At 42.6% G+C, this 26,725-nt stretch overlaps 1 long non-coding RNA gene across 2 annotated transcripts in view; it reads left to right on the forward strand.

The window, feature by feature from the left end:
- The first annotated feature begins 439 nt into the window (after positions 1–439).
- The window catches only part of LOC118238681, a 110,429-nt gene continuing 84,143 nt past the window's right edge, over positions 440–26,725 (forward strand). The window contains exons 1-3 of one of the 2 annotated variants that reach the window (XR_004771308.1): positions 440–3,090; positions 3,535–4,650; positions 8,128–8,244. This is a non-coding gene — a long non-coding RNA (uncharacterized LOC118238681). Of the gene's footprint in view, positions 4,651–8,127; positions 8,245–26,725 lie in introns of both variants that reach the window. The other variant, XR_004771307.1, reaches the window with a different exon arrangement.

Here is a 26,725-nt window from a genome sequence, read left to right on the forward strand (position 1 = left end):
GTCCCTTCTTACACCAGGGAAAAATACTAATCCACTACCAGAGGTCCCATAGGGTGCCAAGACCTCCTCATTGACATGCACTTTCAGGGGTCTGGATCAGTCCCCTGATGGCCTCACAGACAGCAGACTGGGGGCCATGTGCTCCCCCTTGTTCAGGTCAGCTATTTCTGTGGGATTCACCAGCCTGGTCCTGACCCCATTGATCTTCATTTCTCCCTCTCTGCAACTGGGTTCCAGAGTTCAGTTCAGTGTTTAGCTGTGGGTGTCTGCCTCTGCTTCCATCAGCCACTGGATGAGGGCTCTCGGATGCCATATAAAGTAGTTATCAGTCTCATTTTAGGGGAAGGGCATTTAGGGTAGCCTCTCCACCATTGCCTAGATTGTCAGTTGGTGTCTTCCTTGTAGATCTCTGGAAATCTCCCTAGTGCCAGATCTCTCCTCAGACCTATAAAGGCTCCCTCTGTTATGGTATCTCTCATCCTGCTCGCCTCAATTCTTCCCCCGACTCAACCTTTCTGCTCCTCCATTCCCTCCTCTCCCTGAATGAGGAATGGGGTACTGTTACCCTTTTCTTAAGTTTAGGCTGTGTAGGCCACTGCACCTCTGATAGATGCATGGTGTGATGGAATGTGGCAGATACAACAGCCTAGCCTATTTCCCTTGAGTCTAAGCGTCACAGTGGAAATGAATGGAGCCAGTAGGCTCTGAAACAGTGTTTCTTTGTTCCCAATATGCTATCGAAGTAGGAAATGACCATTCTGGAGACCCAGGTAGAGAAAAAAGACATTAGGAAAGGCGGAAGAAAGGGCAAAAGTCCCCGAAAAGACTTCTTTTACTTCTTACATATGTCAAGTTAATTAAGCTTCAACTAAAATAATAGTCTCCAAATTGAACACCATCCTGAAATTCGTTCTCAGCATTCAACTGCCATAGATTAACTGCTTAGGCATGAGCTTTGGTTTATAGCATCAGCATAGCCCTCGAAATGAATTATGGACTTGTATTCACTCCAGAACAATCTATTACCTACCACATAACAGAAAATGCCATTTATTGCAATTTGTGCAAACTATAAATCAATACAGTATTACTTAGAGGCATGTAAACCATGCCTATGGTGCATATCCCTGTACTTGGTAATGCATGTGTATATATTAAGGCTTGGGAGAGGAGTAGATACAGATTTTTTTTTATACTCCTTTTAAGTATTTGTAAAAAATTCCCAGGAGACTTAAGGTGGCAGCTGTCCCTTTATATATAAAAATAGCATTTTGTTCATGTTTACCTCTGGATTTCAGACACACACACACTTGCTGTCCAAATAATAAAACTTTGAGTGTGACTTTAAACTGGAGGAATTGATTGGGTGCATTTTAGGCAGTGTTGGAATTGTCTTGCCAAGATTCCAGTGCTGGCTATAAACTCCAATCTCAACATGTGGGCCTTGACCCCTTTGGAGGTCACAGATCAGATATCCTGATTATCAAATATTTACTTTATGATTCATAACTGTAGCAAAATTACAGTTATAATAGCAATGAAATAACTTTATGGTTGGGGTCCTCACAGCATGAGGAACCAACCATATCAAAGGGTCACAGCATTAGGAAAGTTGAGACCCACTGGCATAGAAGATGGGGCAGACTTTGGGAAACACTGACATTTGTGACAAAGCCTAAACCATTCTAATCCAAACTCTGGAGTGATGGGCAGAATCCAGAATGTAGAAAGTGTCATCCAGATCAGTCCAGTGTTCAGTCTGGTTAACTATCTCTGCTGTACATAATAAGAAAAGGAAAAAAAAAAACAGGAAGTGTAGGAAGTAGAGTTGCAGGCTGCAGTTCAGAATCAAAATGTATCCTGAGAATTTGAGATAGAAATGAGTCCAGGAGTTGTTGCTCTGAGTATTTCCACACACGTTCTAAGGGAAGCAGTAATAATTTATGTGTCACTGACATAACCTAAGTGCACAATTAATCCTTGTTTTCCTCCCTTTAAAAGGCAGAGGACTATTATTAACAAGGGCCTAAAATGTGTCCATAGGAATACACCATCATGACATAAAACCTTATCCCTTGGGCTTGATCTTTTAGGCTGTGCTCCCTGTCTTTTCCTCAGAGGAACATTGAGTCCATTCTTTAACTGTCCACTTGGGGTCTGCAACCACGGCTACCCTGGTTCTTGAGTGACCAGCCGGGCATTTTGTTCTTGGGAGAGTGGGTCAGTTAAAAGACTTACTAGGCATTTCTTGACTAAAAGTATGTATTAACACTCTTACTGTCTTTCTGTACAACATCAAGGAGACACCAAGCCATCGCGATGGATGTCAGGGCCTCAAGGCAGTAAGTAGAGTTGACATCTTCACAGGGAATATTAGGAAATAACTACTGTTGTGTAAGTGCTGTTTCCTAGGGAAACATAATGCGTACCTACGCCCCCCCAACAAAAAAAGGGAATCCACACAGACCAAAGTAACAATTGCATGAAAACCTAACTTGCTGAGCAAATGCATCTTGATTGGGGCCATTAATAAGCACGGCTGAGAGATAACTGACAGAGCGAGGATGTCTCAGAAGCAGGTGCATCCCTGGAAACCACACTCGTAAACACTGCATCCCGGAACTCTGTACAGCTTGCAGGCAGCTCATTGGGTCTGAGAATCGCCCCTCTGCAGCTCAGCTGGTCAGTCCCCGCCTCCTGCAGTTGCTGGTGCTTCTGTAGACCCGGGGATGGAGGTGCCTCGGGACTATTGCACGTCTTAGCTTTCTCAGACACATGGAGCTTGTTTACTTCTGTGTCTGGTGAGCCTTTCCTCTCCCTTGTGGAGGAGATGTTTCAATTCCGAGGGATCTGCTATCCATGTGCTGACTGCACATAGTCAACTGTGATTATTTTGACCATATTTCAAGAGGCCTTATTGTCTTCACGTCCCGTTTTCCAGATAGGAAGTCAAAATGCGAGGGGATGGGTAGTTTTCTGTATCAATGACACTCATCACGATGCTGCACAGCCTTGAGAGTCTCCGGTCAACTTGCTCTCCGCTTCTAGTCGGTCCTTGTTGGATCTGCTTGAGCAAAAGCCCTAGATGAGGTATTGTAGTCCGGCTTCCAACTACCTGGAAGTCTTTGTAAATTTTGTTTTATCCTTGTACACTAATGTTTTATGTCAGAGTAGGAGAAGAGTGTTAGCAGATGGGCAGGAGGCAGGAGGCAACACTGGTGAGTGAGAGGCATGGGATCTGTGTGGTTAGATGAGTTCTACTCAGGCACAAAAGCATCTTGGGTGGGAACTGAGTTGTTCCATAGCAGCAAGGGCCTTGTACAGCATCCAGGGAGCTAGGTTTCTTGCTTGACTCTGCTGTGGCCTCTGAGCATTAGAGACTGCCCTGACTGTCCTGGGAGTGATGTCAGGAAGGCTGACAATGCTTACCCTTATCTAGGTCCTCCATAAGATTTATTCTCAGTTTGGGTAGCTTAAAGGCAGGAAGGAGAATGAAAGGCAGGACATATCTGTTCCCTTTTGATTTACTGCTAGGATTTAAAAAACATTCAGCATGGAAACGAAGCACAATGATGTCAAGATCACAGACTACCTTTGTGACCAGGACATGAGGAGCCTCATGACAGTCTGCAGAAAGAGCAGGATGCTTTAGCTCCTGTACTTCCTCTGAATAAACACAGAACAGCATTTTATTGGTGGAGGCTCATTGGAAAACCACAACTGCAGTCATGCTGAATCACGAACTAGACCAGCCGTCCTAGCGAGTTAGCGACAATATATTTCAAAGTTAAAACACAGGCTGTGGCGGTGGATATCAAAACCTGTAATTTCGGATGCAAATGAATGGAATGAAAAATGGCCCCTGGCTACCAGGACAGACAGAAGAATATGTGAGCGAAATAACAGAAGAATATTTGAGTGAAATAACATGGCAGTTATGTCAAAGTGAGAAGAATAACTGTATTCTAGAATAGTAAATTATTATCACAGCTCAACCGGTGGAGAAACCCAGAAGGCAAGAGATTGTATGTATGCTTTTTTTTTTTTTTTGGTACCTGGACAAAACTACATTGACAATTTTGTTTAGTCCTCCTTTAAAACCTTAACATTGCTTTTTGAAAATATGCATGGAACATAAGGTGACATTTGGAAAAACACCCATAATTTTCAGAGAATAATAAATCCATTAGTTCTTCTATTACAGATGCCAATGAATTTAACTTTTATCGTGTTGCTAGCACATGGCAGGCAGAAAATGGACATTCTGCTACCCAGGGTTTTCAACAGCATCTCAAGAAAGTTTCTGAACTTTATAAAATATTCTGAAGAGCACACTGCAGCATTGAGTTTCATGGGTACAAACCCCATAGGCAGAGCAAGTCAGAATTTCAAGCAACAAAGTCTAAGGCTATTTTTTTTTTATTGGCTGAATGGCCTTGTACACCTATATTACTTTTTTTTTTTTCCTCTCTAGAAAGAAGGGAAAGATGGCTTTTTCACTGGGACCGAGGAAGATCAAAAATGATGACACCGGTAGAGAAAGGGCTTAGCACCACCTTTCACAGAGCTAGACAGAGGACTGTTGATACCATTTCATCTTCCCATGTGGGATATGCACCCCTTACAAGGTCACAGTTACAGGACGAAGAGGTAAAAGCAAACGCTCTAAGTTCAGTCCTTTGTTTTGTGTGAACGGTTGCCCATGAGCTGACTTTGACTGAGCATTATGTGTGTGTAGGGCGAGGCAGCTAATTCTCCAAATGTAGAACTCACACACTTTATAAAACTAATCTTTGTAAGAATATCATGATCATATATTATTAAAGTATGGAATACTAAAAGAAATATAACTGCTTGAATTTTTTTTTTATCCTGAGTGTTCTGTTTTGTCTTGTTTCGTAGACGTGTTCTCCTGTAGCTCAAGCTGGCCTCAAGCTCACTATGCAGTCCAGCATGGCATGTATTCCGCATCCTTCTTTTCCCACCTACTGAACACCGAGATTATAGGATATTGAGATTATAGGAATGTATCAATGTATGTGGTGCCATTCCTGGCACGCATGCGTGTACACACACACACACACACACACACACACACACACACACACACACACAAATCTTTGTCTACATTTAATTAAATATTAAATCTGTACTTAATCTCTGTGGTGTGTGTGTGTGTGTGTGTGTGTGTGTATCCTTGTTTGTGGCAGCGAGAGGTTCATATTGGGAGTCTTCCTTGCTGGTTGTCCACTTTAGTCATTGACACAGGTCTCTTGCTTGAATAGAAACCATATTGACATGTCTTGTTGGCTTGCTCTGGGGGGTTCCATGCCCTATCGTTGACTGACGGAATTATAGGTGGCCCACCATGGCATTTACACCATCACTGGGGATCTGAACACACTTGTGTGGCAAGTACTTTTTCTATATACCCTGTGGTCCCTATTTTAGTTAGTGTTTGTCTTAAAGGTTTTATTGCTGTGAAGAGACACCATGACCACAGCAACTCTTTTTTTTTAATTAAATTTTGTATTTATTTATTTATTTGTTTGTTTATTTTTGGTTTTTTGAGACAGGGTTTCTCTGTGGCTTTGGAGGCTGTCCTGGAACTAGCTCTTGTAGACCAGGCTGGTCTCGAACTCACAGAGATCTACCTGCCTCTGCCTCCCGAGTGCTGGGATTAAAGGCGTGCGCCACCACCGCCCGGCTTGTTTTCATTTATTTTACATTCCAAACACAGTTTCCCCTTCCTCTTCTCTTCTTGTTCCCTCCCCTCGCCTCCTGTTTACCCTCTCCAGCCACTCTTCCTCCTTTCAGAAAGGGGCGGGCCTTCCATGGGAGTCAACAAAGCATGGCACATCAAGTTGAGGCAGGACCAAACTCCTTCCCTTGCGTCAAGACTGGAAGAGACAATCCAGCATGGGGAATAGATTCCATGAAGCCAGCTCATGTGGCAGGGACAGGCCCTGATCTTACTGCTAGGAACCCCACAAACAGACCAAGATACACAACTCTCACCCACATATACAGAGGCACTAAGTCAGCCCCGTGCAGGCTCCCTAGCTGTTGGTCCAGAGTCCTTGAGCTCCCACTAGCTCAGGTCGGCTTTCTCTGTGGGTTTCCCAGTCATGATCTTGACCCCCCTTGCTCATACAATCTCTTCTCCCTTGCATCAACTGGACTCCCAGAGCTCAGCCCAGTACTTGGTTGTGGATCTCTGCGTCTGCTTCCACCAGTTACTGGATGAAGGCTTTCTGCTGACAATTAGGGTAGTCACCAATCTGATTACAGGAGAAGGCCAGTTTAAGCGCTCTCTCCACTATTGCTATGAGTATCAGCGGGGGCCATCTTTGTGGATTCCTGGCAGTCTTCCTGACGCAGGTTTCTCCCTTACCCCCAAATAGCACCCTCTATCAAGATGTTTCTTTCATTGCTCTTCCCCTTCTTCTATCCCCTACTTTACTCAGGAGATCTCATCTATTTCCCCTTCCCAGGGAAACCCATTTGCCCTCTTAGGGTCCTTCTTGTTACCTAGCTTCTCTGGGGGCTATGAATTGGAGCCTGCTTGTCCTTTGATTTATACATCTAATATCCACTTATGAGTGAGCACACGCCATGTTTGTCTTTCTGGATCTGGATTACTACACTCAGGATGATATTTTCTGGTTCCATCCATTTGTCTGCAAATTTCATGATATCATTGGTTTTCTTTTAAACTATTGAGTAATAGAATACTCCATTATGTAGACGTACCACATTTTCTTTATCCATTCTTAAGCTGAGGGGCATCTAGGATGTTTCCAGGTTCTGGCTCTTATGAATAATACTGCTATAGGAAAAACATTTAATTGGGGTGACTCGCTTACAGTTTCAGAGGTTCAGGCCATTATCACTAATGGTGGCACGCACGGAGATGATAGCTGGGAGTCCTGTACAACTTGCTGGTGACTCTGGAGACCAGGCTGCCTTCAACTCACAGAGATCCGCCTGCCTCTGCCTCCTGAGTACTGGGATTAAAGGCGTGTGCCACCAACGCCCGCCCTATGTTAATTTTAATTAGTTACACATACGTAGACATGAAATAAATAGGTTTGTTAATTTGAGAGTTTGCACACTTATCCCAGGAAGCCACAAACTCATAGTAGGCAATAATGTGGTTACAAGCAGGGCTCTGGAATGAGACACACTTGGGTTTGCTTCTTGTCTTTTCTTCTTGCTAGCTGTGTGTGCTGAGTCCAAGTTTCTATGGACTTCATTTACTTCTCTAGAAAAACCAAGGTAATATCTGCCATAGTAGAAATGTCTTGTCATGATTAAGCAAGATGATGCATATAGACCCCAGAAACGTCACTTGTCTACCTAAAGAGTGGCTGTTGTTAGGCAAGTTATGAAGAGCCTGACATGATACTGGGATCAAAGGTGCAAATATTTACAAATTTTATCACACATGGAAATAACATACAAACATCTTGTAAACATTCAATGGTTCTCATAAAACAGTTATAAGAATGAAGATAATTTCTGTGTAGATCAATGGTTATTTTTGTGACTGGATAGGATTGGCATTCCAATATATATTTATTACTTCCCCCAAACCATGGCAGGAAAAAAAGGCAAAATTAAAATTATAAGTGATCAACAGTACTATGTTTTAAATAAGTGATAATGATTAGCTTTTGTTCCAACAAAAACTTATATGTTAATAAAAATTTTGATTACGATCTTCCTTAATGTGAATGGCAACCTTAGTTTGAGCCAGTGCACTTTAGTTTCTGGGCAATGTTTTTGCAACTGTTACTGCCCTAAGAAAGTATGGGTAGTACAAAGGGGTAAGACTGGCATTGTTAAATATGGGGAAAACTAGTAAAATGTTATGGTCTGAGTGAACATTTTATAGACCCATATATGTATATGGACATGGTTTCCTATTACAGGATTTGAAAAGTCTACTTTGTCATCTAATAATTTTGGTTGTGGCCTCTTATTTCTTTTGCTAAAGGGCCTCAAATTCAACAATTTGCACTGGGTTCCCCCCGCCATGAATATAATGTATTTCCATAATTCAAGTCATACTCAGCTCTATTCTGTGGTTTCAAGGAGCTCATACATTGCAGATTTATTTCCCAGGTTGTGAAGCGGTCCCCTATGGCAAGTGCGAAATGCCTTTGATGTGGTGGGTGCAGCATCCCGGCCGACAGACACACTTAATCCACCAGGTCTTTGATTTCATAGTTTGGTTGAGAGGTAAGTTCTTTGGAACCTATGCACACTTAACAGTAAGTCCCGTTTAACAACTGGGAAATGGAGTATGACCAGTGGTAAGAAGGTACCCTGGTCACAATGTCCATCCTGGAACAACTGACAGGCAAAAAGCAGGGCTCCTGGAAGGCTGCTTTTCTGACACCTCAGTTAGCATGCTGGTGTTAAGTCGGAATCAGCTAGAGAATTGGGACATATGTGCTGGTGACCTGTGCGTCTCCTGAATCTGCCCCCTACTTTCCCCCCAGTAATACGGTGTCTACTCAGATGGCCATGTCGATGCTTTTGTGTTGCTCTTAACTCTGTCCCCACCTTCACTTCCACCATATGCAGGGAGCTACCAAATCTAAACAATCTGAAATTTCTCCAGTTTCCCACTATTGCTTTTCCCCATGTCTTGGAAAATCTTCTCGCCTCTCTCCATCGCTTCCACACACTTACTGTAGTCATTCTTTCTGTCGTCACCATCGTCCTTTGCTCCTTCTTGTGTTCAATAGTTCTAGAATTTCTCACCACCTCTTTGGAAAAAGACAGCCTGCCTCTTTTCATCTTGGTCTCTAAGACTCTTTCGAGACTCTGACTAGCCTCCTATGTTAGCTCACCTCTCCTTTCATCCTTAGACGACTCTATTCATTGTGGGTGGAAAACATTCCTTGGTGTCCCGCCACAGATAAATTATCATCCTTTTACAGGACTTGAGATACAGTTCCAAGTCAAATGTAGCTAGGGGTTCTTTTATGCACTCATTCACTTCCTGCATAGGCTTCCTTGTTCTTCATCCCAAGTCCTCCACCCTCTTTTTTTTTTTCTTTCCATAGACCAAATGCCTACTAACAGGAAAATGTTTCAGTACACTACAGAGTGAGACAGTTTCAGAGTTCGGAAAATGCTTATTAATAATTATACTATTTTCATCTCCCAATCCTCCACTCTTTCACTGTACACATACCAATCCTTGATTCAGATTTGTCTGTTATCCGACATAGGACACTGGACATAGGAAGGGACAAAGCTCCGTCATAAGAACACCACTGGAAAACGGTGCTTCTTCACATTATGAAACATTATGTAACCACACCGGAGTGTGAGGGTCCCTATCTAGTCTGTGGGTAGTGAAAGTGGAGCCGAGCTGATGTCCCCTTTCTTGTAGAGAATTAGAGAGCGGGAAAAAGCACTGGGAATGTGGGCACCGTGAAGGGGGAGTTACCCACACTTCCTTTTCTTTACCGCGTGTACAGATCTGGAATGGGGGCGTTTAGTTGAGTTAGAGGGGCTTTGATTTGTCATGTGTACCAGTAATTTTTAAGTGTAGTCACTTATGCAAGGCTGGGTATGCACCAATGGGAATATAAAAGAAGACTTTTCCGGTCCTAAAAGATTGTAGGAAGTTTGGAAAATGAGATAGGAATAAAAAAAAGCCATTTAGAAAAGAAATCAAAGCATGTGAGGTACCCCCAGACATAGAATCTCAGTTCTTGGAAGGCAGGATAGCTAGCAGGGGGCCAGCCTGGGCTATGCAGGTAGCTCTGGGTAAGACAGGTGATACCCTGTCTTATCCCCGCTTCCTCCCAAAGTGAACATTAAAAAAATGAAAATGTCAGAATGGACTTTATAAAGATGGTTGTGGAAACTTCAGGTGAGGAGTGATGAAAAGATGACAAGGAAAAGGATTATAAATTTCTCACCCACTGTTCACTCAGGTTTCTATTAAATGGAAGGCAGTGAGCACTGTTAGAAGTGTGTGTGTGTGTGTGTGTGTGTGTGTGTGTGTGTGTGTGTGTATAGAGGGATGCTCTCTCAGCCTACACACACAGGGGAGGGTCTAGGCCCTGCTCCAAATGCTGTGACAGACATTGTAGATCCCCCGTGGATGGCCTCGCCCTCCCTGGGGAGCAGAAAGGGGTTGGGATGAGGGGTGGGAGGGCAGGGGAGGAAGTGAGGGAGAGGGAACTGGGATTGACATGTAAAAGAGGCTTGTTTCTAATAAAACTGAGAAAAAGAGAAGTGTGTGTGTGTGTGTGTGTGTGTGTGTGTGTGTGTGTGTGTGTACATGTCTGTGGAATGTGGGTGTAGAATGTGTGAGTAGGATGTGTATGAAAGCAGACGTGTATAAATGGGGATAAGGGGTTAAGTTCATCCCCCAACTTGAGATGTCCCATGTGCTCTAGCCTAGCTGACCTGTGAGTTTCCAGGGACTCTGCCATCTTCACCTCCTAGCTTTCCATAACAGTGTTGCTATTTCAGATACACCCGCTATCTTGATTTGTTTTGTAGTCTCTGGGGATTTGAACTCAAGTCCTCATGTTTCTGAAGCATGTGATTTTTACCCAACATGCCATTTCCTCATCTTTCCACACCAGGTTTTTATGAGAAGACTTAAGTATAAGTAAGATTTTTTTCCCCAGGACCCAGGAGGTAACACTGTACATAAAAACAGTAGGAAGGTAAAGTTCATTGGGAGACAATCTCTAGGGGTAACCAGAAATGTGATGGCCAGAACAGGTGCCAAGTCAGGTACATCAGGTACCGGCTAAGAACTTGTGAGGATTAAAAATGATTTATTACAGATCAGCTGTAATAGATAAAGTTTTGATGTGGCCCCCATTGTCCAATATCTTTGCATAATTCTTTCCTCTTGAGTGTGGGTGGTACCTCTAAGTATTATGTAGGTTCTTTCCCATAGTACTTTTATGTTCCATGGTGAAAAGGATATTGCAGAAAGAATTCAGATAAGTGAATCCATCGAACTGATCACTAGGAAGATAACTTGGGCAGGTCAGAACCAGCTAAGTGGATCTTTTGAACTGTCTTCTGTGTTGATCTTGAGCAGTCCATTAACCCATCTTCAGAGAAGTGGGCCACGTGACAAGGATGCCGTTGTGGCTGTATGATGGAAGACATGAGTCCTGGCCATACACAGCAGCCAGTAAGAAAATGCAGACCTTGGTTACACAGTAAGAAAATGAATTCTTTCACCAGTTAGTAAGTTCGGAAGCCTTCTGAGTTGTAGGTAACAAGGGAAACATCTTGCTTTCAGCCTTGGAAGACCAGATACTAAGATCCACACTATTATCCAAACTAAAGGAAGTCATCTGTGAGATAACAAATGTGTGTTGTTTTCAGCCACCACACTCACAGTGATTTGTTCTAAGGAATAAAAAATGAATCCACTTACTACTTCCTGTTTACCCTAGAAAGTTCTCTTTTGAATCCATAGTGTTTCCGTCATTCCCTAAGTAAGTTGGAAAGTCCCTTCAAATTAGTTTGTAACACTAACTTATAGTTCTGTCTTTCTCTCCAGGAGAACTCTTTAATAAGAAAGTCGGTGTATTGGAAAATTTTGAGATTATGACCATCTATAGTCATAATAGTTTTACACTATTCTCCATCAGTTTGGGATAGCTTGACTTTTGGCTATCTACTCAACCTCTCCTATATCAATTGCTATTTCCAAAGTGACAATTGCATTACTAAATCAGTTGTTCTAACCTTGTGATAATTTTGCACTCCTCAAGGCCCTATTTGGTAACTCTAGAGACGTTTTTTATTGTCCCCACTTGGTGTGGGTAGTACATTCTTACTCAGTGGGAAGAAGTGTTGCTCCATGTTATATGTTACACACTATGCTGAACCCAGGTCGTCTGGAAGAGCACCAAGCACTCTTAGTCATAGTATATTGACCCATAGTAACAACAGCACCAAGGCTATGGAAACCTTTCCTAGGGTAATAAAATAATTATGATGAGTGTGAAATGGCTTTTAGTATTTCATATTCAAGGAGGCTGGTTGCAATTCCATTCTGAGAAGACTTTTAATTCACTGGGGAGATATTTTGTAAATATTTACATGTGCTTCTATTCCCCCTAAAATGTCCTAAAATCTTTGCAAATATCCCACAAGTCATTGTATGCATGAAGAGATGTTACACATGAGAGTTTCTTAGACAAGAACTAACCTGAAAATCATGGTCTATAAGATACACCTGACCCAGAATGCTCCTCTTAGTGAGTTTTATAATTTTTATATTACGTTTAACATATATCTGAATGTGTAACTGGTATCCGGATTTGCAAATGAATACTAAATGTCAAGATAGATAAACACTCCCTTCTGAAAACCGTGTTTTCCTGTAATTTACTGTTTGCTTAGCATTTCATTCCTGTGGTGAAGCATCAGTGATTGAACACTATGGAAAGACTGTAAGAATCTGATACTGGAGTAGAAAACCACACAGCATTGGTTCTCAGACTCACTATAAACTAACCTTACTTTCTCTACAAAGGGCGGCTGTACAGGTAAATGGACACAGGACATTACTCCCATTTCTCAGGGGTCAATCCAAACCTGTTCTTTGGAAGGCCTTTGGAAATTCTTTTGATGACCATACATACCATTTTCCTAAGGAAATTTTACCCCTCTGTTGGTGATTAAACACACATTGTACTGCAAACATTTATGTGCCCTCAAGACATCTTCTCTAATTAAGACATGGGAGAAATCTGTTTAATAAAAAATTATTTTAATCCAGGTCATGCCTCCAACCATCTCATGCTCAGGTGTAGTTGGCTAGCACAAAATAGACCCTATGTTTATTGTGTTCTATTTGTGTGTTTGTTTTGATTTTGTATTTTTTGCCTTATTTTGGGGGGGCCTAGAAAGAACATGCAGTTGGGTGGTATAGGAAGGTGGAAACATGCAGTCAGACATTCCTTTGAACCACCAGCTCATAGATAACAAGAGGGAGATTTATTTTTAATTATGAAATCATGATCTTAGCTTAGGCTTTCCCCCTACTAGCTCAATATATATATTCGATGCAGGGTTTCTCTGTGTAGCTTTGGAGCCTATCCTGGCACTTGCTCTGTAGACCAGGCTGCCCTCGAACTCAGAGAGATCCTCCCTCCTCTGCCTCCCGAGTGCTGGAATTAAAGGCATGTGCCACCAACGCCCAGCAAGCTCTTATATTTTAAATTAACCTATTTCTATGAATCTACATTCTGTCACATGGCTTAGTTACCTCTCCTCTGTACCATACCTCTCCTCTGTCTGACTTCTTCAGTGTCTAGCTGGCATCTCACATGTGTCTAGATTCATCCCAAGTTCCTCCTTCTGCCCCGAAGTCCTGCCTATTCTCTCCTGCCTAACTATCGTTCATTTAGGTCTTTATGAAACCAATCACAGTGAGGCATCTTCACACAGTGTAAACAAATATTCTGCAACAGGGAGGATCTGTGAGGCGTTTGGGAGGGAAAAGGATATAATCAGAATACATTATATGAAATATAATTAAAGCCAATAAGTAAAACCCGTTTAAGAACACTGTATGTACAAATGTACTAAACATTATAAATAGATTCCATTCACTGTCCACATGGGCATCTCAAAGATGATATCTAGAGATGTTATGTAGTGGGAAGCTGAGTTTCACATTCTTGCCATCCCCCACGAATTCCTTTGCCTTGGTTCCATTTGTTGAAAAGACCATTCCCTGTATTGAAGTGCTTTTGTACCCTTTACAAAAATCAGTGGATCATGCTTGTATTTGTCTCTTTCTGAGTTCTGAATTCTGCGTCATTAACCAATGTGGCCCTCCATCTGCCAATATCAGTTTTGTTTATTCTAGGGACATCATAGCTCTTGAAGATGCGTTTCATTTATTTTTATCTATGTGTGTTTATGTGATTATATGATATGACATGTGTTCAAGAATGCCTGTGGGGGTCAGAAGAGGCTGCTTCATCCCTTGGGGCTGGAGTCAAAGGCAGTTGTGAGCTGTCTGATGTGGGAGCTGGGAACCAAATTCCTCAAAATCAGAACGCATTCTTAGCCACAGCCATTCCTCCAGCCCTTGAAGTCGAATAGGCTGATTCATCTCCATTTATTATTTTTTCCACAAACTTTTAGAGAATTCTAAATCCTTTGAAGCATCCTATAAATTGGATAGCACAATCCTTTACACATCTATAGTCTTTTTCTTTGACATTGATAGGACATGAATGTGTCTCTGGGGCAATTGTGCCGTATTGTGAGCAGCTTGCACTACATGGGTGTGCTTGTGTTCTTTACTTTAACGGCCCTTGCTTTATTTGGATGATACTTTATAATTTTGAGTATTCCAACCATATACATGCATTCATAAATATGCAGTTCAGTATTTAATTTTAATCACTCGAATATACTCTATTAACTTTTAAAACTTGGTTTCTGTGTGCTCACATTGCTAATGCATAGAAATAAAATTGATTTCTGAATATGTGCCATAGATTCTACGGCGTTGTCGAAATAACATTATCTCTTGGCATTAGAAGACCGACTCTGTAGGCTTTTCTGAGGAGATTCTGTCACCTGCAAATAGCGTGAGTGTTATTTTTTCCCTACTAATCTGTGTGGATTTAATTACCCTTAAAAACCAAATTGCCTTTTCCCCATAGTGCTTTGTTTGCTTGTTTTTAAAAGAAAGAATGGAGGCTAGGGTATGGTGTTGGGTGGGTAGGGAGGTGAGGAAGATCTGGGAGAAGTTGGGAGATGGTGGGGGCTGGAGTGTGATTAGAATACGTTGCAAGATAACATTTTTTTTTTTTTTAATAGCATTGCACTGGCTAGAACTTAAGTGTTCTGTTGAACAGGAGTAGATGCTCTTGCCATTTCTTATCACAGAGACAAAGCTTCTAGTAGTTTTTTAGGAATGATGTTAGTTCTACAGGTTTTTTTTTTTTTTTTTTTTTTTTTTTGTGAATGCATCTTATCAGATTGAAGTCGCCATCTACCCTTCCCTTTCTCCTAGGACTAGGGGTGTTGCCCAGGCTAGATGAGTTCTCTGACATCGATCTAGGTTCCTTGCCCTATTTTTACTTTTTATGTTGAGAAAGAATATCACCAAGTTCTGCACTCTGTTCCTGACCCCGGTCTGTAGCCCAGTAGGGCTCCAGGTTGTGGTATTTCTCCTTCAGCCTCCCAAACAGCTGGGGCGACAGCTCTTTGACAACAGACCTGCTCCATTTCTGGTGTTTTTCTCATGTGAGGTTTTATCCATTGAATGTGGAATTCCGTGAAATGTTTTTGCAGATCGATAGAATGGTAATTTCCCTCTTGTGTTTACTTATAAGATGGGTAATATTTTCCCAGAAAAATCTTTCTTTTATTGTACTGTATGATAATTTTTATAAAGGAATTTTGAACTTCAGTGATTAATATTTTGTTAAGAAATTTTATTTTTACAGTTTCTAGGCACACTGTGACTAGTTTGGTTATCAGAATAGTAGTGGACTAGTAAAATGAATTGGGATGCCTTCCTTTCTGTCCCTTCTATTTTCTGGAAGAAATTATGTTGAACTTTCCGGTCATCTTTAAACATTTAGTAGACAAAGCAGAAAAATTACCTGAGTTTCCTTCCTTCCTTCCTTCCTTCCTTCCTTCCTTCCTTCCTTCCTTCCTTCCTTCCTTCCTTCCTTCCTTCCTTCCTTCCTTCCTTCCTTCCTTCCTTCCTTCCTTCCTTCCTTCTTTCTTTCTTTCTTTCTTTCTTTCTTTCTTTCTGAACGATAAATCAAACTTCTGTAGGTACAGGGCTATCCAAATGATCTAATTCCTGTGGGGATGAGTTCTGGCAATTTGTATTTTTCAGAGAGTTGTTTTATTTTATCAGAGCTGTCAGCTTGATGTGTTGAGGAAGGCATGCACTATTCCCACATTTTCTTTTTGATGCCTGTAGTGTTTGTAGTGAGACGGGCCCTTTTATTCCTGGTATTGCTAATTTGAGTCCCTTTCTTTTCTTTGTCTGCGTTGCTGGGGATTTACAAATTTTATCGATCTCTTAATAGAAGCTTCTCTTTGTTTATTTAACTCTTGCCTTTTTGTTTTCGGCTTCATTGAATCCTGCTCTCTACTCTTTCCCCACTTCAACCGTCATTTGGTTTGTTCCACTCTTCTTTCACTAGTTCTTGTGGTTGGGAGCTGTTTTTATCGATTTGGATGTTTCTTTCTTTCTTTTTTTAATTCTTTTTCTTTCTAAAGTATACATTTGATCTAAGAAATTCCCCCTAGCACTACTTTCATGATGCAGCACAAATTTTAATGTATTGCACTTTTATTTCCATTCAGTTCAATGGATTTTAAACATTTTCTCTTGAAGCTATTTTGGGCCTGCGCCATTTAGTTTCCATGTGTTTGGAGGTTATCTTCTTAGCCGTCTACTATTGATTCCTAGTTGGATTCTGTTGCGGCTGGAGGATGACCTGCATGACTTCAGTTCCTTCATATTTGTTGAGACGTGTCTTACAGCTTAGGATAGTCAATCTGTTATCATAGACTCTGGGAAAGGAAGTTCATTCTGTTGCTGACAGGTGGATTTTTTTTTAATGTATGTGACTGGGTAGCTGGTTACAGATGTTGAGTCTCTCAACCCTTGTGATTTTCTCGGTTGTTCCAGCAGAGATCGAGAAAGATTTGGGTTTAACTTTGGGCTTTTCTGTTTCTCCTTTCAGGTCTATTTGGTCTCCCTCTCTCCTCTAGAATAATCCTTTGGGATTGCCATACTTTCATGTTAACATAACATTTTGTGTGTGTGTGTGTGTGTGTGTGTGTGTGTGTGTGTGTGTGAGCTTGCAATGTTCTTCTCTGTCCTTATTAGTGTCCTTTGCTCTGAAGTCTCCTTTATCAGTAGCTTACTTCATTAGGTATAGATAGCTTCTATCCTTGCTATCTTTTGCTTTTAACTCTTTGTGATCTTTGAATTGAGCATGCATTTGAACCATATTCTGTATGGTATAATCAGATCATTCCATTTAATACATTTGTCCCCCCTGTTGACGCAAGTTGGCTGTTCTCTATTTTCCCTTATTTTTTCCTCAGGACTGTTCCTTTCTCTGTTTTCCTTGAGTTTCTGTAGATTACTGGTAATTATTTTCTTTTTTTTGAGACAGGGTTTCTCTGTGTAACCCTGACTGTCCTGAACTCACTCTGTAGACCACGCTGACCTGGAACTCACAGAGCTCTGCCTGCCTCTGCCTCCTAAGTGCTGGGATTACAGGCGTGTGCCACTACTGCCTGGCACTTGCAAATATTTGGCAGTGCAATTTTGATTTTTCTCTAGTGTTTAGGAATGTATGTTCTGTATCGCATTGTGAATGGTTCCTCCAGGTTTGTGGGAGGATTGAAGTGCTAGATCATAGCCAGCTGGGGGTAGGGTTACATAGGCTCTCTGCTCGGCTGTTGCTGCAGTGTACAGAGATGGGTTACCTATTTGCTTACCTATTACATTTACTTACCCATTATATACTTGTAGTGTTTTGCTGGAATAGAGCAGTTACTGTCTGCAGGGCTTCTGTCCTAATGTGCCCCGTAGATGACAGAGTACACGTTTTTATTTTAGTCATCAGTTTCCAGGCAGACAGCTTCTTTCAGCTCTAAGTCTGTACACAGGAAAGCAAACAAAAGCCCCGGGAACTCAGCACTGTGCCCGCGGTCCAAGGTCCCTGATATTTCTTCATTCTTTCTTTTCCGCAGGCATCTCGTATCTATTTTATAAGCATCTTCCAGGGTTTTGACAGTTCTGAGAAGGAATGAGGGCGATCATATCTGCTCCTACAGCTTCCTAGGAGCAGAAATCCCTGAACACTGTAATTATTTTTAAACTCTCTTCATCTGCAGGGGATTTTTAATGAAGGCTGCAAGACACAATGGTGGAGAAATTTTCATCTTGTTATAAAGGAAGAAATATGGAATAACATTGTTTTCTTATGACGTATTTTTTCTATTTATGGAAATCAAGAAACTTTCTATTTTTTTTTTTTTGAGGAAAAAGTAGTGAATTTTAAGGCTCCTCTTATCTTTCTTCATTTGCTTCAGTGAGTGCTCGAATAAAGTGTAATAGTTAAGACGGAGATGGCATTTAGGGAAGTAAATACCAATTTACACAGATGAATTGATTTAAAAAAGACCTACATTCAGTTCAAACTGAATGCTAAACCAAAGCATTAGGAAGATGTGTTTGAGTGAGCACTGCCTCTTTTGAATCAGGGCAAGAGCATCCTTGTTTCTGTATTAAATCAGATTTGACTCCCTGTTTGATCTGTATATCTATCAGAGTTAGATTGTTATGAAGATGGCATGCCACAGGGGTATGTGGTCACATGAGTGAGAAGCTTCGCATGTCAAGCTGTCACATTTCATCTGTGAGGACTGCTGAGAACACTCATCCTACCTGGAAGAGAAACAGACATGCGCCACTTTATGGTATTGTTACTGCTTACTTGAAGCAAGTTTGGTTAAGGTAGATTGCATTTGTATATCTGGAGCCATTGGATGTTTAGAGATAGATGCTCACCAGGGGACTAGCTCATGGGAGGTACTTGCCAAGGATCCCCCAAACCTGAACCCTATCCCTAGGACCATAAACAGAATAAAACAAAACATCAGCAAATATAGAAATCACAGACATCTACTCTGGGAGTCTTCCTCTGACTATACATCGTATATCCCTTTACAACAGTCATTTCACAGAGTCCAAAGAAATCCCTGTTTCTATTGCATTGCTGCAAGACCAAGCTGTTGCTTTTGTCTGGGCATTTATTTTCATGAGACTTGGTTTCTTCTCTTCTTCTTCTTCTTCTTCTTCTTCTTCTTCTTCTTCTTCTTCTTCTTCTTCTTCTTCCTCCTCCTCCTCCTCCTCCTCCTCCTCTCTTCCCCTCCTCCTCTTCCTCCTCCTCCTCCTTCTCCTCCTCCTCCTTCTTCACAGGATAATTCTTTATTGATTCTTTGGGAATTTTACATCATGCACCCCAATCCCTCTCACCTTCCAGTCCTTCTACTTTCTTCCCTCACCTCTGCAGTATACCTCCCCCAAAAGCTCCCAAGATTAATTAAAAACAAAACAAAACAAAAACCCACCTTGCACCTCCATCTTTCCAACAACTCTACGTTCATCCTAGTGGCATTGGGTGCTGTGGTGTGTCATGCAGCGTACCCTTTGTCCAATCAACGCCAGGCACAAAAAACGTTCATTGCAATGAGTCATTGGTCTGGTTCAAGGCCTCTGGTACACTGTTATCACTGGACACTCGCAGAAACCCCTTTCAGGTATCCTGCTGCTGCCCTGAGTCATGGGGACCCCTGGTGCCGGCTATTGTTCCTCAGGACTAGTCTCTTCACCCACAACCACTCCAGCAGGTCATAGATGGGGTAGACGTTAGGATAGGCCAACCCAAGGCCCAGGATTTGGGTCCAGGTTGTAGCTGAGCTGGTTGGGTTAGGCCTTCCTCAGGTAAGGGCTAGAGCCAGCTCTCTTGGTTCCATGCCATGGAGGCCAGCTCTGCCATAGAGGTGTGGCCAGCTCTCTTGCTGTAGTGGCAAGTGAGGGGCAGGGCCAGCTATCCCAGGACCAATGAGGGGTTGGGTTGGCTCAGCATGTCCCTCAGATTTCATCTATGACCCCCTGTGGCAACATGGGCCATGGACATTATCACAGACCCTAGCTGAAGTATGAACATGGACCCAGACTTTGGGTTAGGAACATGGACACCAACATGGTCCCAGGCTCAGTTCCATAGTGTAGTGGTTATCAAGTCTGCTTTAGACGAGGAATGTCCTGGGTTTTGAGTCCCACTGGAACCATGTGGTGAGGAGCGTTAACTTTATACTCTGGTTTCTCTTCAGATTGTATAAATCTTTTGCCTTTTACCAATGTGGTCTCAGGTGATAGCCCAGATCGCTGGAATTGGCATGGCCTTTGAAGGTATCAGGATCCATGGACATCAACACAGACCCTGGCTGAGGTAGGGTCCTGGATCCAGACATGGCCACCAGCAGCAGCCAGGGCCTAGATGTTAACATGGCACCTGTGACAGAGAAGGCCACTCAGGTCTGCATGGCCCTGGCTGCAGCATGAGAGAGGATGCCATTCTTGAATCAAATTAGCTCAAGTACAGCAAAATGATCTTATCTGGTTACATATTTTGGTTTAACCTTGGTGTTTATTTTGATGGTGTTTTCTATTTCACTGTTGGAACCTCTGAAGAAAAGCGTCTTTCTTTTGTTCTTGTCTTTTGTTGACTTATGTCTATCCATGGTGAGTTAGTAGACTTCTTTTTGGAAAACTCATGTACCTCAATCCATTTAATATACCGTGTTTTTCCATATTAACAGATGGGACTGAACAGTAAGGAATCCGTTGCAGGCTTAGTAGTGATCTTTCCTGAAGGTCCAATTTTGGATCACTTTGGACGTCATTGGTTGCGATTCAGAGAATTGCACGGTTACATAAATGAAGCAGCTTTATATAAACACAGCCAACGTTTTCTGCAGATAATGCTTTAGCTCCATTGATTTATTACATAGTTAAACTGGTGGTCTTTTTGTGTTCATAGAGTTTTCCCTAACGTCTCGTTCATTCAGCTTAAATATCTCCTTCTTAGGTAAGCCATTTTCTGTGTTGAGTAGCTTTTCTTCCACTTGCTAATAGTTACAACACTCTGCTTCTATGGATCATTGGTAATTATTTGTATTAACTCGTTGTATGCACTTAACACTTATCAAATACCTGTTACTTGGAAAGATTTTTATTGTATTCATTCTTGTGCTTTTAATTGTTTCTCTGTATAGATTGAGAAGTGTGCACACACTACGATTCTATTGATTCAGTGTCTATAGGAACATGGTTTTATTGACTTTTGGTGACCTTGTATCCTTGTTTTAGAATGCTGTCTGAACACAGTGGGCATGTAGAATATACTTGATGAATGAATGAATGGATGGAAAAACAGGTAGGACTTTCTCTGGTGTTGAGAAAAGACTGCATGCCACTCCAGGCTACAGGGTAAGTTGGCCTCTGCTGTAGTGTCCACAGCACAGTTTATTCCATCTCAAGCAGATCCAGCCAAATTGAAACTCCTCAGGCATGGAGATGTTTCTTCTCAATCAGATTATGGGCCATTTACCATATATTACTCGATGCCAAAGTATGCCCCCCTGATGAGCATGACATTTTATTTGCATGCACATAAGCAAGTTCACAGTGTCTAATTTGAAAGTGCAACCCCACTAAGACTGCTTTTGTCTGTATTTATTTAGATGCGTTGTTTAAATGGGAAAGTGGGGAGTCATCCGGGACATAGAAGGAACCTTGGAAAAGCTGATGAAAGCTGGTTCCCCCTGGAAGGCATTTGGGATGAAGAAATGTGACCTTTAATCACCTCAGACCTCTTTTTGTTCTTGTTCCAGAACATTCTATGAGTAGAGACTCCTGGGCCTCCTTAGTGCTTTGGTCTGGATTTTATAGCGCTTTGGAGTTTGAGATGAGTTTCCTTTGTATTTAGAAAGAGTAAGTTTGAAGCAAGTTTACCAAGACTGACCTTCTAATGCCACTAAAAGCTGAAGGGAGCTGCCATGTCCCTTCAGGTGGGTTTTAGCGATTATCAGTCCAGGAAGGGATCTTGACTTCATCTCAGAGAACTAGGTTTCTTATTTTGCAGATTTCCTTAAAGGATGCCATAAATTCTGTGGATGGAGCAAGTAGCTTGTTTTGCTTTGATTCAAGCTTGTTCAGACCAATGAGGCTGTCTGTTTTTAGTAATGTTAGGTTGCTGGTATTACCTCTGTTGGGGAAGTGTGTGAGTAAGAAGACCGCCTGGAAGACGAGAGGGAAAAAAAGAGAAGGGGGGAGAAGATGAGGAGAAGATGGAGGGGGAGATGCTGCTTCTCCTATGTGACTTCTTTGCATTTAATGGACAAGTGAGAGAACTTACCTCACAGACTTCTTAGTGGGGAGACTGACATAGGTAATGAAAGAGACCCCAAGACAAACCTCAGGGGAAGGAAATGGATCATTTAACGCAGTCTAAGCCCTACCCAGATGCTGCTCTCACTCGAAGGCAGTGTTAGTGAAGGAGACAGCCTCCTCCTTGAAGAAATTTATTTGACAATTAATCAGGAAAAGGGGAATTTTTATGAAGCCCTTTGATTGAGAGCTTGTAATTTAAATGGAAGCTACTATTTTCAGAATTAAAGCATTGCAAAAAAATTTCTCATAGGTTTTAGTTCTATAAAGTTTGTAACATTTTACATTCCCAGCAAAGATTAACCCATACCTCTGCAGTTATGTACCACTTCCTTTTCCATGCCAACTTTAATGTCACACAGAAATACCTGAATTCAACCACAATATCGGGAGTGAGGGTGGAACATCTATTCACATGTACTCTCAGGTCCTGGAGAGTGTTTTTCTTCTTTTATTTTCACAAAAAGAAAAGCAAAGAAAACCTCAAGTCACTAGTGTGGCAACATTTACTGTTTTACCCAAAGCCAAGCAGGTTGGAAAGATTATGTTTGGTTCTACGGTTCATCCAAATCACTGTGGTTTGAGAATCACCTTGGACTTCAAGTTTTTGTCTTTCCACTTACACCAGTGTCTTATAGCCACCGTGATCTGGATGAGATAAAGGAACTTCAACAGCACCTTTGCCTTATAATTTGGAAGGCTACTTAGACAGGGCACTTTTGCAATCACCTGAGATTTGCTCATGTAGCTTACAGAGTAAAATCTCCAGAATTTTCTGATGGTTCCCACCCTGCCTCTGGTGGGGGGGTGTTACATTTTGATATATAATTGCTTTGCTCTGTCTAGTGATGGTTTCCCAGGAAATGGGAATCAAGGCGGACAATTACGTCTACCATCTAGAAGACAATAATTGTAATAATTTCCTTTTGTGTAGTGCTCTACTTTGCAAGCACTTTCACATGGTTAAACCATTTGATCCCTGAAACAGTCTTTGAAGTGAGAAAGAAGGCTATTATTATCTACATATTATAGAGGAAACAGGTTCCGAGGGGTTAATTGGCTTCTCTGGGGTCACATGATTAGTAAAAGGAATATCTGAGATTAGAGAGTGAAGGTCCCAGCCCATGGCTACCTCCTTGCCTGTAACATCTCTCAGATGTGCTTTGGACCAGAACCCCAGGAACTCAAGTACATCATGGTCTGAAAAGAATTCTTATCGCTTATTTCCAATGTCAACATACACAATCAATAGTATTTATTAAGCAAGCAAGCAAGCAAGCAAGCAAGCGAGCAAGCGAGCAAGCGAGCAACAGTGAGTTGCTTTGAGAAAAGGATTGGAAGCTTGAAGGATCTACCTTCTGGGGCTATTGGCAAGGGCTAGTTCACAGCAGAAGGCAAGTTTGACACAGCTAATTGTTTGGGCAGACTGCTTGAGTTCTCTGAGAATCAGACACCAAGATACACAGTGAATTATTGGGAAAACTACCCAGCAGAGATAGGGGCAGGGAAGCTGAGCAGAGGAGCCTTCAGAACATGTCAAAAGCTTGACCCTTGGGAGGGAGACAGGTCAGACAAGTGGGATGGAAGGAAAAGTCACAGACTGTAGCCCATTTCCAAGGCTACGTGGTAATCCTGAACCAAAATATCCTGGAGAGAAGCCCCACAGCTCACAGATTGGAGTCTTTCTCAGCACCATTTCGGGGCTCAGTTACTGTCTGAGACAAGCCTGTGGGAGATATGTTCTCACTATGCGTGAGGTAGTGGATTTACAGCATGGTTTTTCAATAAATTAAATTCTTCATAACAAGAGATCTAAGCTGTGCATGTTTATGGTCACCATGTGTGTGACATGGAGCAACGTTTGTTTTCTTCATCTTCAAGATGCTTAGTTATCACCATTAGCAGATGTGGCTGTAATGGAAGGGCGAGCTAGGAGGTACTAACTTCTGCCTCCCAAGGGTTTTATTTCGTTTGTGGTTTAATTTCTTGCTTATTAAACTATAGACACTGTTAAGTTCCTAGGGTTGGGAGCAGCTTAGGACTCTTAGCAATTTATTAAAGCTAATCCTTCCTGGTATAGGAGCTTTGGACCTCAAGAGTCAGCTCTTCTAGGCCTATCCCATGGGGGCCAGCTCTCCCATGCCTGTGTGAGAAGTGGGCTATCTCTCCCAAGTTCTGAGGGAGGGGCAACTCTCCCATGGGGTGCAAGGCCAGCAAGTGTCAGGGCCAGCTATTCCAGGGTGGGGCAGAGTCAGCATGGCCCTTGGATTTATGGTTCCTATGACCTCCAATCTTAACACGAGCCATGGACATCAAGACAGACCCCAGCTGTACCAGGAACACACGACCTTGACGTGTCTCTTGGCAATAGCTTGGGCCGGGATGTCACCATGGCCCTGGTAGCCACACAGACCACGAGATAAGTATGATCCCCATAGCAGCAAGGCCCCCTGGACACCAACATGATCTCAGGTGGCTGACCAGACCATGGGCATCTACAAAGCCCTTGATGGTAACAGGAACCATTGAAATAAAATCAGACCCTAGTTGCTGCAGCATCATTGATGTAGCCAGAGCCCTTGGAAGTGTCCCAGGCCAGGATGACACCATGGCCCTGTGTGGCAGCCTAGGCCACCCAGATCCACATGGCCCCTGTGGTGGCACAGCCCTCAGACTTCAATATGACTACAGGTTGTAGCCTAGACCCTGGGACACTGTTATGGTCTTTGTGGCACCTGGGCCACTGACATCAATACAAACCCTGGCTGTGGTAGTAGCATGGACTCAGTCAAGGCCCTACACTGCAGCCCGGGCTCAGAAGTCACCATGGCCTTGGGTGGCAGCACAGGACATTCAGATTAGCATGGCCCTAGTGGCAGCATGGCTCTCGGACACCAACATGGACTCAGGTGTCTGACCAGACCCTGATCATTTGCACAGGCTTCTGTGGTTACTGAAGCCCAGGGCATTGACACAGACCTTGACTGCTATAGGACCATGGACCCAGATGGCCCTGGGCAGCACTTTAGGCCTAGATGTCATCATGCTCCCCTGTGGCAGCACTCAGATCAGCTTGACCCTGGAGCAGTATGATACTTGAACACCAAAATGGCCACAGGTGGTGGCATATATTCTGGACATCCTTTGGCCTTTGGTTATGGATGTCATCACCGACCCCACCTGTGGTAGGACCGTGGATCTAGGCAGCAGCAGCAAGGCCTGGACATGACTCTGGCCATAGGTGGCAAGCAGGGCCAACCCCTTCAGCCTGTGGCTCATCACCTTCTCTTCTTCAGTCCCACTTATTTCCACAGCACAAAAGCCATTCTGCTTCTCTTTCTTTTCCATTTCTCCACCATGGATTTGCTCATCCCAATGGTACTTACCCACCTGGTGCCACCAGGCGCTGGGCAGGCCTGTGGATGCCTTTAACCAGCCTATGGACTGTGAGGAACCAAGCTGCTCCATGGGTGTCTTGAGCCATATGGCATCAGGCAGGCCTGGTGAAAAATACAACTTCTAGCATGAGTCCTAGGTAATGTTCAAATTCGGTCACCCAGAGTTCTGATTGGACTGGTCTTTTATCCACTTGGGAGTGAGTATAGTTTGCAAAAAATGAGTCTGACTTTTCTTCTTAGGAAAAATCGCAGTTCCTTTCAGTGAATTTTTCAACATTTGAGGGCAGAAGTGGCATTTTTGTTAAAAAGTAGGTTTTGTTTGGACACTACAGTGTAAATATAGTAAATCCACCCTTTGTAAGCATACACGATCAACGGCGTGTTTAACTGTGTCATGGAAGTGCTGACATATATTTCAGAATGGCTTTGCTATACTCTGTGTCCTCGTAAGCACTCGAGACGAAGCACTTGTTGTTCCAGTGATAAGTACTGAATATGCTGTGTGCTGGCCTTTTCTCTGCTGCTCACAGTAAATATGTTTCTTTTGTTGTACTAAAGCTTTCAACTGTCTCTCTTGCAAATGCTGTAACTCAGCTTTCCTCCAGAAGTCGGAGTACACACTGACCACTGACACTCATGTGGGCACACACACCTGCCTGCCTGTGTTTGCGAGTGTCTTTACATACCTGGCCTATAGTGATATGGACACACACACACCTGCCTGCCTGTGTTTGCGAGTGTCTTTACATACCTGGCCTATAGTGATATGGACACACACACCTGCCTGCCTGTGTTTGTGTGTGTCTTTTACATACCTGGCCTATAGTGATATGGACACACATACCTGTTTGCCTGTGTTTGTGTGTGTCATTACATACCTGTTCTACAGTGATGTGGACACACACAGATACCTGCCTGCCTGTATTTGCCTGTATCATTTACATACCTGGTCTGGTAGCGAAGACACAGATGTGTTTATCCTTCATTAAAAGCAAAACTCAAAATTCAAAACAACTTATTCCTGTGTGTGTGTGCGCGTGTGCGTGTGCGTGTGCATGTGTGTGTGTGTGTGTGTGTGTGTGTGTGTGTGTGTATAATGCTTGAGCATACATGTGCAGCTAGGAGAAGAAAGATGAAGATGAGTGGTGTAATTTCTTTAGTTTCTGTAAGTAGCAGGGCAGTGAGGAAGGTATATGTGCAGAGGGATAAGTAATGAGGCACTAACTCAGTGCTAACAATGGGCTACAGCGAGGGAAAGAAAACAGGGAAAGTGGGTAACGAGGATGTTATAATTGGGTTT

The sequence above is a fragment of the Cricetulus griseus genome, chromosome 10, assembly GCF_003668045.3.
Source record: "Cricetulus griseus strain 17A/GY chromosome 10, alternate assembly CriGri-PICRH-1.0, whole genome shotgun sequence".
Classification (NCBI taxonomy): domain Eukaryota; kingdom Metazoa; phylum Chordata; class Mammalia; order Rodentia; family Cricetidae; genus Cricetulus; species Cricetulus griseus.